The sequence below is a fragment of the Ascaphus truei genome, chromosome 6 (genome assembly GCF_040206685.1).
Source record: "Ascaphus truei isolate aAscTru1 chromosome 6, aAscTru1.hap1, whole genome shotgun sequence".
Taxonomy (NCBI): Eukaryota; Metazoa; Chordata; class Amphibia; order Anura; family Ascaphidae; genus Ascaphus; species Ascaphus truei.
Window position 1 is genome coordinate 105,732,035 of NC_134488.1, and position 13,189 is coordinate 105,745,223.

At 50.2% G+C, this 13,189-nt stretch overlaps 2 protein-coding genes across 6 annotated transcripts in view; both read left to right on the forward strand.

Moving 5' to 3' along the window:
• The window catches only part of FLT3LG (fms related receptor tyrosine kinase 3 ligand), an 86,551-nt gene extending 80,586 nt beyond the window's left edge, over positions 1-5,965 (forward strand). For all 4 annotated transcript variants that reach the window (XM_075605570.1, XM_075605571.1, XM_075605572.1 and 1 more), the window contains one exon: positions 1,966-5,965. The gene's annotated coding sequence lies outside the window, so the exon portion shown is untranslated. The remainder of the gene's footprint in view (positions 1-1,965) is intronic.
• Positions 5,966-11,973: 6,008 nt separating this feature from the next.
• The window catches only part of LOC142497577 (excitatory amino acid transporter 2-like), a 76,891-nt gene continuing 75,675 nt past the window's right edge, over positions 11,974-13,189 (forward strand). The window contains exon 1 of one of the 2 annotated variants that reach the window (XM_075605574.1): positions 11,974-12,204. The gene's annotated coding sequence lies outside the window, so the exon portion shown is untranslated. The remainder of the gene's footprint in view (positions 12,205-13,189) is intronic. The other variant, XM_075605573.1, reaches the window with a different exon arrangement.

The following is a 13,189-nucleotide window of genomic DNA, read 5'->3' on the forward strand; positions in this document are numbered from 1 at the left end:
CTACTAGTCTCTCCCCCTCTCCCCTCACCAAGTCTATAATTTTCCCCACATCTCTCACACCCCTCAAGTTTCTCTGACCCCCAAGTCTCTCATTCCCCACCATCACCAAGTCTCTCTCACTCCCCATTTTTCATCCCTCACCATTCTCTCTCACTCCCTCCCCCCACAAGTCTCTCTCTCCCCTTCCCCAAGCCTCTACTCTTCCCCTTCCCAAAGTCTCTCCCCCCCATCTCCCCAAGTCTCTCTTACTCCCCCTCACCAGTCTCTCTCACTCCCGTTTCTCTCACCCCCCCCAAGTCTCTCACTCCTTCCTCCTCCCCAAGTCTCTCTCTATCCCCTTCCTTCCCCAAATCTCCCCTCCTCCCCAAGTCTCTCTCCCCCTCATCCCAAATATTTCTCCCACCCCTTTCTCTCCCTCCCCAAACCAGTCTATCTCACTCCCCCCACGACTCTCCCCCCCCAAGTTTCTTTCACTCCCTCCCTGTCTCTCACTCCCCTCCCTAAGGGCTGGGACCTGCTGCGCCCGGCGGCGCGGGCAGCCACACGAGAGTTCCCCACCAGTAGGGGAATCCTCCCGAGCCAGTCCCGGTCCCCCCTGGCTGCACAGCTCACTACACGCTGTGACCGCTAGGGGATTCAAGAGAATTGTCATCCCTAGCGTCGACGCGTCACGTGGTGTGGCTGTGAGCCAATGAGGAGGGGAGGCTTCGGGAGGAGGGGGGGCTTCGGGAGGAGGGGAGGAGTGTGGAGGGAAAGCAGCGTTAGTGCCTGTCTGTGTTTGTGTATGTGTGTGCCTGAGTGCCTGCCTCTGTGTGTGTGTGTATATGTATGAGTACCTGCGTGTGTGTGTGTGTTGCTTTTGATTACCTTCCATCAGCAGCTCCAGCCCGAGCCCGTGGAGGGAGGGGGGGGGGGGAGAGTAGCGGGTCCCTCCGCTCAAGCCAAGCCCCCCCTCCCGCTCAAGCCTCCACCTCCCGCTCCCTACAGACCGCATATCGCGGTCTGTCAGCGCCCCGCCTGTCTGCAGTGCGGGCGCACTGACTGAGGGAGCGGGGCCTTAGCCTAAGTCTCTGATTCCCCTCTCTCCTCATTCTCTCTCTGCCTCCCCATTCTCTATCCCTCCTCCCAAGTCTCATCCTCCCCAAGTCTCTCTCCTACCCTTCCCCAGGTTTCTACAGTTCTCCTCAAGTCTCTCTCACTCCACCCCAAGTCTCTCTCACTTCCCCACCTCCAGTCTCTCATTCCCCCATTCCCATCACTATGTCCCGCACCTGTGGAGCAGCGGGGTCAGTGCTGGCGGCAGACATTGGATGTCATGACTGACTTCTGGGGCCTTTTCCTCTCTGCTGCTATCACGCTCCCTCCTCTGCCGCTCACCTCTGCATGCCCATCCTGCGTATCCTACAATGCTGCGCTTGGGACAACTGCCCCCTGCCTACGCCCCTTAGTTCTGCCTCTTGCGTTACATAACCAGGAGTAGTTGAGAAAAGGTTGCTGTTAACAAGAAATTTATTTTTAATCCAAATGTTATTCAAAATGTAATTTATTTTATAATAGAAAGGTGGTACCACATAAAAATATATCACCGAGATGAGACCAGGTATGATCTACAGTATATAGATTGTATACAGGTACTGTACACCATTGTAGGGGTCGTTTATTAAAGATTCTTGAAACTATCAGAATCTGACGCCGGTACAAAATCCAGTACCATATTTAGCAAAGGAGGCAAACCAAGCGAAAGCGATGCAATTGTGTTCCATTGATAAGTATAATGCAACTTTAATGCCCTCATTCTGCAGCCAGGAGACCGTGTTAAGTAACCCCCAACGGAAGTCATTCGTTAATAAAAATGTAACTTTGGACAGTTCCTTTAAAAATAAAATATTGGTTTCCTCTGATTCAACAGGACATACTGTATACAACATGTAGGTTCCTGATTTCTACTATTCTTTTCTTTCTTAGGTTTCTGGTAAATACCTGGCAGAGACATTGCCTGTACTGATCCTAGCTCAGCTTGAAACTGGATTCCTTTCCATAATACCTAGAAACTGCACATGTCCCAGGACGACCATGGGCACCTGCTAACTGGATCAAATGGCTTGATACATGCATTTCTTCATAGACAAAGCACTACTTTACCTTGCTTAGTTGATTTCAAATAGTTCTTTATCAAATCTGCCGGCTTGAGGATGCAATCGTTGAAAAGGGTACAAAACGTTGGAAGGGCATCGCTTATGTCTCGTGTAATGTTTTTCATGGACTAAAACCATTTTACTCATGATGTTCATGTTCTGTTTGGTCTAATTTTGTTATGGGATCTAAGAAAGACACGATACATAATTGTCTTACGTTCAATTGTAATTATATACCCAGGGATACGTGCATATCTTACCAACTGGGACTGCAGTGGCATGGAAGACAGACATGAAGATCGTCATCATTTTCCTTGCAAGACCCAAACACCACAGTATAGCCCAGTATAGCACAGCCTTGCGCAGTATAGCCCTTGCACAGTGTAGCCCTGGCTATACTGCCCAAAACTTTTCTTTCAAGGTAAAATGGATAAACAACCAAGAACCAAGTGGTTAATGAATGTTTTTATTAAAAATGTAGTGTGTGTCGTATTTTAGACATTAAGGAAACTGTTTTGAATATAAGATTCGGAGGAAGAGGTTTTCTTTTTTTTAAACATTTATATTTGGTAATACTGTAATCTTGTGCACGATCCTTGTGGTACGGTTTCACAGAGGCGCTGGTAAATTCATATAGTGCGTTGATATTTATTGTATATTTGCCTCTCACCGTTTTTGTAGGACTTTAAACGTGCACAGGCTGGTTTGAAAAGACAGAGCCGACATGGTCATGAATGCAGATAAGCACAGTACTGTATGTAAAAATAATCAGTACACAAAAACCTGCAGTATAAGCATTTCAGAAGAGTGATTGAACAAGGCTGCTGGAGCCGCACTGAATACAAGAAATGGTCTCTGACAGTAGGGCGAGTGATATTGGATGGACAATGAAAGTTGCAGCAAGAGGGTGGTCCTTTGAGGAATAAATAGATCTAGAATGGGTGGGCAACTCCAGTCCTCAAGGGTCAACGACAGGTCAGATTTTCAGGATATCCCTGCTTCAGCACTGGTGGTTGAATCAGCGGCTCAGTCATCGTTAACATTTCTGGCTAACAATGTGTTAAATGTAAGAACCTCCTACATTTGACGCAAACACAAGCAGAAAAAGGCGCTGCGGACGCCCCCACTGTGACATAACATGGCGTCCCGTTGCCATGGCAGCGACGGCACTCCGTAAAATGACGTCACGACGTCGCCTTTTCATGGCAAAGCGCAGCGTCATTTGACACCAGGATTCCAAAGAAGCAGGAGGGCGGCGCCAAGGAGGTGGCGGACACAGGCAAGTGCCTAAGGACGGCAAATTTGGAAATCCGCCGCTGCCTTGTAGGGATAATTCTCTCTCAAAGCAGCTCTCCTGGCGACACTTAAAAAAAAAAATATAATAAGTTTGAAGCAGGGGTTCTCTGGAGCTGAACCGTGTTGATTTCAGCTTCGGAGACCCCCTGCTTCAAACCTATTTTATTTATTTTTTTATACAGACATATTGTCGACAGGAGCGCCCTATAACAAGAGAGCTCTTCTGGAAGCTAAGGGACCTGTCTATGTACTAAGACCATATTTTAATTTTTTATTGTGCATCAAAATGGTCCTGCTAAAAGATGTGCATTGAAGGCTTCATACAAGTAATGCATAGCTCGTTCTTTGAAATTGACTTTGAATACTTGATTTGATACAATTTAAATTAAAACAGAAAAACGTGTGTTTTTTAATTCATATCCAGGTGTGCATGTATATTTTCTATTAATGTATTGTTATTTATAATGGTCATCCTGTGAAAATAATATATTTTGCAAACCTATATAGGGAACCATTTGTGCGGTGTCAAATCTTGCTATATAAGATCACACAAGGCTGAGGGAAGACGAGTGTGACACAGATATATTTCTCAACGTATCTTCACTTTTATTAGGGACAGTAACAATACAGGTCATTGTAAAGCTGTGTCCCTGTGTGAGAAAGAGAAGCCGAGCGTTCTTCCCTGATCAACACAAGGCATTATTTTCGAGGCTCTACCTTTATACCAGTGCTTTGTACAACTATGGTAAGAGCCACCAGTACCCTGTAGATTCAAGAAACAATCAGCATACTTTTGTCTTTACGTCACGTAGTAAGAGATAGAAAGCCCAATATTGTGATACCATCACAGATAAGACAATACTCTATAGAAAAATAGAACTGCCCACATTAACTACACAGGAGTATTTCTATGAGGTGTCCGAGCGTCCTAATACTGAGCTGATTCCAGACCCACTTCCAGTTACTCTGTGGGACTTTGTGTTTGTCACTTCCTGATTCTTGTACTCACAGCTCCCTCTCTTCCTGTTCCCACCCTACACGTTTCACAGAACCCTCGCTGCTTCCTCAGGGGTATTGCAATATTTACCAAGTCCAGTCTCTTTGGGTCATTTATAGTCCTTAATAATATAATAATATATTCTTGTATAGCGCTGCTAGTTTTACGCAGTGCTTTACAGAGACATTTTGCAGGCGCAGGTCCCTGCCCCGTGGAGCTTACAATCTATTTGTTGGTGCCTGAGGCACAGGGAGATAAAGTGACTTGCCCAAGGTCACAAGGAGCCAACACCGGGAATTGAACCAGGCTCCCCTGCTTCAAACTCTCAGTGCCAATCAGTGTCTTTACTCACTGAGCCACTCCCTCTCCCTTGTCCTTGTATATTAACCCTTTACTGTCCCTGACTTGCTTATGTGCAAAGCAGCCTTTTTCTTAAAAATGGTTACAACATCTTAAACAGTTACTAAAACCTTATAAAATAGCAAAAATATAATGACATAAGCAAAGTGTAAACTGCTAGTATAAAATAAAACAATGCAAACTTATAAATGAACTGGTTTAGTACCAAAGTGTATGTTTTTATATTGATATATACTGTATGTACCAGGACAATATATACATTATTATCTTACTAATTACTAAATTACTAATATTGATACTGTCATGTACTGCACACCTGTGAGCACGTGACTTGCATACGGGACAAGGGATAATAAATAGCTCGCAAGCTATCCCACTTTTCACCTTCGCAAAGGTCCCTCAAATGAACAATATCTCCCCTCAATATGTTCCCATATACCATCTGTCATGAACAGCGCACAAGTGGGTATGTGACTTGGATATGCAACCAGGGTTAATACACACGGCTACTCTAGCCAACTCACCTTGCCACCTCTGCAAGGTACTTTCAATTAGTTCATATTAACCCCTTACTCAATTGCAATCATATCTACACGCTTCCAGCACCCGAGAAATTATGCAAATAAACAATATATTAATTTACATCTGCCAGGGTCTCGGGTCCCTGTATATTATAGAAAAACGATGCACTTAACACACAAAAATCTGTTGTAGCAAAATGTGTCCCAAAATGTAAATTCTCTCCAGAGCATGCAAAAAAAATTCATTCAGAGCCCACAATATATCAATATATTTCAATATATATGAAAATTACAGTGCTTAGATTAAAGAAAAAGGATTACAAGAACATACAATTACAGAAAATGCATGATAGTTTCTTAAAATAGGATCAAACTAAAACAAGAATCTCTATACCATAGGTTAGCAAATGTCAGGATTTTCACCCAGAGAAATCACTGGTGCAGAAATTTGAGAAATCACATGTTTGGTCCAAAACACACCTCTGTTGAAATCTGATTTTCATAATACCTTGCTATGGTTTATGTACTATGTTCCCCCCATTGAAACAACATATGCCATAAATCAGCTGTGAGATTGACAGTTTTATGACAGAGTAAAAAAAAAACTGCTATAAACGACATTTAAATTGTGCCTCAGTATATAACCGCACACACAACTTCCATTTTATAATATACAGACACACGTGAGTTGCATCAATAGATTCAGGCGGTCATGACGGACGCACAAGACCAATCATGACTGTCTTGATCCTAAATTTGAGCGACAAATGGATATCTTTCCCTCACCACCTGCTACACCTCACGTGTCTGGCCTTGTTAAAAGCCACTTCCCGCCACAGATACACACATGTAACTCTTAGCATGTACAGCAGACAACGCCACATGATATTCTCATTTTTTAATAAAGTCCTTCAATGAAAGCATACCCTGTGTGTCACCTCTCTCTGGAATTCACCAGTAATTATTCACAAACATCTAGATTTCTTTGAAGCTGACTGCGTTGTCACAGGAGACAAGGCAGTTTACACCTTTTAACCAGGATCATTCAGTGACCAAAACAGGTAAGTGAAATAAATTGTAAATGTATTTGCATGAAAAGGCATACACACAGTGGAACACAAAATACAGGCAAAAATACACACTTACTTGGGAACTGGGGTAAAAAAGTAGACTCTCCTTGGTGCAGGGGATTCTAAATAAGGATTTTCCCCTGACCGGGACTTAGCCCGGAATGCAAATTGGCATGAAATTCCAGACACCCCCGCTATGCTCTCCTCTGTAGGACTTGGTTGCAAAAAGCAGGACTTAGAAAATATTGCGGGCAGACTTTGCTGAAGCCAGTGCCCTTTCTTGCTGAAGACTGGAGACTGCAATCTGATAGGTGCATGGATTCTTATAGTATTTCTGACTCCATTCCCAAAATACTACAGCCCCATCAGAAGCATGAGAACTTTCTTAGCAGCCAATCAGACAAGCCGGTAGAAAAAAAACAGGTTAGCTGGAAATCTGAATGAACCAAGGGACATGTGCAACCTGGCAAGTCTGTCCCTGGTTCCCTCAATGCCACCCACGGTGACAGGCTCCTCCAAGTCTGACAGAACAACTGGCAGACCGGATTTGGCTGCTCAAACATAGAATCTGGTTGAACGCATTGGGATATTTTTCTTTGATAAACCTAGTACCATTGATTTGCAATAGAGTTGTCCCAGTTTTGTCCCCAGGAGACTTTGGCAACAAAAAATAAATAATTCCCAGAGTCCAGGGCTCTGATATTGGCGCATGATCTGTGAAAATAGCAGAGGAAGAGGGGTCTGAGCGTGGGGGCAATGTATAAAAATGCAAAGCAATCTGACATTCCCAAAATAAACTCCAACTACAGTCTTATGTAGAAACTAATAAGGATTCATTTGGAGTTCTTCTCTAACACTGGGGGAACTTAATAATTTGCCACCAATGTATTTTTGTGCCTATCAGAAATTGATCATATTTACAGTAGCAACTGATTTCTAATATATATATATAATGACCGTATTGGCCCGGATATAGTACGGCCTCGCACATAATACGACCCTAAAGTTTTGAAGGTGTTCTACATGAAAAATAAAAGGTGTTAGGCTGCGCATATAATACCAGTCCAGTTTTTGGAAAGGACATTTTTAGGAAAAAAAACATAGCACTATATTCAGGCCAATGATATATATATATATATATATATATATCTTATACTATATTAGTGAAAGCACTGTATGTTTGCCTGCCTGCCTGGATGTCCGGTGTCCCTAGCGGCAATCTCATTGGTCCCTTGGGCCGCCCGCCCCCGCACACCTCTCATTGGCCTCACACACTCACACCCCCCCGTTGGCCCGCCCCCCACACCTGTCATTGGCCTGAGGCGGAGTGACGGGCCAAAGGACACACACACACACACACACACACACACACACACACACACACACACACACACAGTGTTACATACATTAGCAGCACATCTCCCGCTCTCTTACACACACACACACACACACACACACACACACACACACACACACACACACACACAGTGTTACATACATTAGCAGCACATCTCCCGCTCTCTTCCCCACACACACACACACACACACACACACACACACACACACACACACACACACACACACACACAGTGTTACATACATTAGCAGCACATCTCCCGCTCTCTTACACACACACACACACACACACACACACACACACACACACACACACACACACACACACACACACACACACACACACACACACACACACACACACACACACACACACACACACACACACACACACAGTGTTACATACATTAGCAGCACATCTCCCGCTCTCTTCCCCACCGGTCCCGGAGGCTCCGCCTCTTCCTCCGCCTCTTCCTGTTTCCCGCGCTTTCACCCCCCCCTCCACGTGGGAGCTGCCGGACGGGTGAGGGAGCTGCCGGACGGGTGAGGGAGCTGCCGGACGGGTGAGGGAGCTGCCGGACGGGTGAGGGAGCGGCCTTCACCCCCCTTCACCTCCCCTCACTCACTTCCCCTCCACCCCCCCCCCCCCGGCGCCGCTACAGTCAGCGGGGGAGCGGAGTGATCACCTCCCCTCACTCACTTCCCCTCCACCCCCCCCGGCGCCGCTACACTCAACGGGGGAGCGGAGTGATCACCTCCCCTCACTCACTTCCCCTCCACCCCCCCCCCCCCCCCGGCGCCGCTACACTCAGCGGGGGAGCGGAGTGATCACCTCCCCTCACTCACTTCCCCTCCACCCCCCCCCGGCGCCGCTACACTCAGCGGGGGAGCGGAGTGATCACCTCCCCTCACTCACTTCCCCTCCACCCCCCCCCCCCCGGCGCCGCTACACTCAGCGGGGGAGCGGAGTGATCACCTCCCCTCACTCACTTCCCCTCCACCCCCCCCCCCCCCGGCGCCGCTACACTCAGCGGGGGAGCGGCCACAACACGCTGCCTCCCGCCTCAGATCCACGTGGGAGCTGCCGGACGGGTGAGTGACCGGCCTTCACCTCCCCTCACCCACCCATCACTACACTTCCCCTCCCTTCCACATCCCTCCACCTCCCCTCACCCACCCCTCACTACACTTCCCCTCCCTTCCACATCCCCTCCACCTCCCCTCACCCACCCCTCACTACACTTCCCCTCCCTTCCACATCCCCTCCACCTCCCCTCCACTTCACCCCCCCTTCCCCTCCACCCCCCCCTTAACCTCCCCTCCACCACCCCCCTTAACCTCCCCTCCACCCACCTTCACCCCCCTTCACCCCCACCCCCACCTTCACCCCCCTTCACCTTCCCTTACAACCTCCCCACCTTCCCACCACCTCCCCCCTCTTCCCACCACCCCCCCCCCCTTTCCACCGCCCCCCCTTCCCACCTTCCCACCCCCTCCCCCTTTCCACCGCCCCCCCCTTCCCACCTTCCCACCCCCTCCCCCCCCCTTCCCACCACCTCCCCCCCCTTCCCACCTCCCCCCCTTCCCACCTCCCCCCCTTCCCACCACCTCCCCCCCTTCCCACCACCTCCCCCCCTTCCCTCCTCCCCCCTTCCCACCACCTCCCCCCTCCTCCCCCCTTCCCACCACATCCCCCCTCTTCCCCCCTTTCCCACCACCTCCCCCCCTTCCCACCACCTCCCCCCCTTCCCTCCTCCCCCCTTCCCACCACCTCCCCCCTCCTCCCCCCTTCCCACCACATCCCCCCTCTTCCCCCCTTTCCCACCACCTCCCCCGCTCTTCCCACCACCTCCGCCCCTTCCCCTCCTCCATCTCCCCCTTCCCCTCCTCCATCTCCCCCTTCCCCTCCTCCACCTCCCCCCTCCTTCCCCTCCTCCACCTCCCCCCTTCCATTCCTCCACCTCCCCCCTTCCCCTCCGCCACCTCCCCACTTCCCCTCCTCACCTCCCCCCTTACCCTCCTCACCTCCCCACTTCCCCTCCTCACCTCCCCACTTCCCCTCCTCCACCTCCCCCCTTTCCCCATCTCCCCCTCCACCCCCTTCCCCCCCTCCACCCCCTTCCCCCCTCCACCCCTCTTTCCCCCCTCCACCCCTCTTTCCCCCCTTCCCCCCCTTCCCCCCTCTTTCCCCCATTTCCCTCCTCCCCCACCTTTCCCCCCTTTTCCTCTCCCCCACCTTTACCCCCTTCACCCCTCCCCCCCTTCACCCTTACCTCCCCCTTCCCCCCCTTCCCACCACCTCCCCCCCTTCCCACCACCCCCCCCCCCCCCCTTCCCACCGCCACCCCCTTCCCACCACCTCCCCCCCCTTCCCACCTTCCCACCCCCTTCCCACCACCTCCCCCCCTTCCCACCTCCCCCCCTTCCCACCACCTCCACCACCTCCCCCCCTTCCCACCTCCCCCCTTCCCACCACCTCCCCCCTTCCCACCACCTCCCCCCTCTTCCCACCACCTCCCCCCTTCCCCTCCTCCATCTCCCCCCTTCCCCTCCTCCATCTCCCCCGTTCCCCTCCTCCACCTCCCCCCTCCTCCACCTCCACCCTTCCCCTCCTCCACCTCCCCCCTTCCCTTCCTCCACCTCCCCCCTTCCCCTCCTCCCCCCTTCCCCTCCTCCCCCCTTCCCCTCCTCCACCTCCCCCCTTACCCTCCTCACCTCCCCCCTTACCCTCCTCCCCTCCTCCACCTCCCCCCTTTCCCCATCCCCCCTCTCCCCTCTTCCCCCCCTCCACCCCCCCTCCACCCCCTTCCCCCCTCCACCCCTCTTTCCCCCCTTTCCCTCCTCCCCCACCTTTCCCCCCTTTTCCCCTCCCCCACCTTTCCCCCCTTTCCCCCTTCACCCCTCCCCCCTTCACCCTTTCCCCCACCTCCCCCCTTCACCCTTTCCCCCACCTCCCCCCCTCCCCCCTTCTCCTCCCCCCTTCCCCATCTCCCCCACCTCCCTCTTCCCCCTTCCTCTCCTCCACCTCCCCCTTCCCTTCCTCCCTTCACACCTCCTGTCACCACCCCCCCCTTCGCCTCCTGTCACCCCCCTCCTGTCACCCCCCCCTCCCTTCACCTCCTGTCACCCCCCCCCTCCCTTCACCTCCCGGCAACCCCCTCCACCTCCCGTCACCCCCCCTTCACCTCTCCCCCTTCACCTCCCCTCACCCCCCCTTCACCTCCCCTCCGCCCCCCCTTCACCTCCCCTCCGCCCCCCCTTCACCTCCCCTCACCACCCCCCCCCCTCACCACCCATCCTCACCTCCCCTCCGACCTCCCCTCCGCCCCCCTTCACCTCCCCTCACCACCCCCCACCACCCCTCCGACCTCACCTCCCCTCCTTCAACGCCTTTCGTCCGCCCTCCCGCCTCTGCCTTTCGCCCACCCGCACTTCTGCCTTTCACCCGCCCACCGCTCACATCCCCGCGCCACACACCCGCCGCACGCACTAAACAGACCTGCCACACTCGACACACACCCGCCGCCTCTCACCCACCCCACACACTCGACACACACCTGCCGCCTCCTGCCCCTACGCAACAATATCACTGTCCAGCTGTCACCCGCACTCGCCACACACCCGCCGCCTCACACCCTAGCAGGACCCCGACCCACAGCCAGCACTCACTACCCACGCGCCACCCGTACTGAACACCCACCCGCCGCCTCACACACGCTCACACCCTAGCAGGACACACGCCTCACATTTTCACATCACTTATGTCACCAAAATATACATTGTACTGTGGTGTGTTTACAATAAACCATTTTTAAACAACATCGTATTACATTTTCTTCCATCTTTCTTTTCAACATTATTATCCAACCTTTACAACAAATACTCACCTATTGTTCCACGATTTATAAATAATACTACCTATTACGCATTTACATCCCGGGCAACGCCGGGTCTCTCAGCTAGTATATATATATATATATATATATATATATATATATATATATATATATATATATATATATATATATATATATATATCCTTGATTGTTTATTACCATTATTATTACTTATCCAAAGAGACTTTGATTTTTGTCTGTCTGCTTGATCCTCACCCTCTGGAGTGGGCAATGAGGGAGGAGAAAGTAATGGGGTCAGGCAGTAACTTGCTTTGAGATACACTAGTACAGAATTACTACTTGGAGGCTTTTTAATCCCCTAACAGGATTCCTTTCAGAAAGCTTTAACCACCGGAGTTATCTGCCTCTCCCCTGCTGCCCTTCAAACCACTGAGGACAGAGATGCTGGAGCATCCAATTTCTGTCCAGATGTGTATGTTTTTATTACTGTCTAATTCCTTAGTCTGAGCTTCTGTCCTATAGTTGCTGCTTCTTCTGTGTTCTCTGGGATCAGTCTTTCCCACCTTGGCTATTGGCATCATTGATGAGGCTGGACTGGAGTGCGCATTCAAGGTACTGTAGGAATGCATTGGGGGGAAGAGGGTGGATATATTGCTTAAGTTGAGATTTGCTCTAGTGCAGGGGTGGCACTGAGCCACTGATTGAGCCACATGTGCTGAAGCACAGAGATATCCTGACTTGTTGGTGGCACTTGAGGACTGGGGTTGACCACCCCTGCTTTAGTGGAAGACTTTGAGGTCGTTTGAGAGGAAATGGCGTAAGAGTATGTAGATATACAGGTCCTATAATATGACAAAGGTTTTGCTCCAGTTTTGCAATGGAAGACTTTTTAAATAATGTCCATGGAGTACATCTGGGAGCATATGGGGGTTTATGGGATTCAGACACATTACGAGTGGCTCAGTAAGTAAAGGCATTGACTCTGAAAATGCAGACTTTGAAGCAGGGGAGCCTCCTTCAAACCCCAGTGTCGGCTCCTTGTGACCTTGGGCAAGTCACCTTATCTCCCTGTGCACCACAAAATACAAGGTAACCTGTATGGGACGGGGGATGGTGCCTGCAAAAAAATTCTACAGTGCTGCGTACACAGTCAGCGCTATACAAGAAAAAAACCTGTTATTACTATTGTATCCTATTTAACATTATTTATTATTCAGAGCCATGAGGGATGCAGGCAAAATATGAACATGTATCTTAAACCGTCTTTAAGGGTCCGACTCCAGGATAAGTTATTTATATATAAATGTCTTTATTTATATAGCGCCATTAATGTACATAGCGCTTCACAGCAGTAATACACCTGACAATCATATAAATAACAAATAATATAAATAACACATAAAGGGGAGAAGTGCTTCAGACATAAAAGTAACATTTAGGCAAAGGAGTCCCTGGTCCGAAGAGCTTACAATCTAATTGGTTGGAAGGAAGAACATACAGAGACAGTAGGAGGGCGTTCTGGTAAGTGCGTCTGCAAGGGGCCAAGGTTTATGTATGAGGTGTTAACTATCAGCCATGGAGCTACTCATATGCTTCC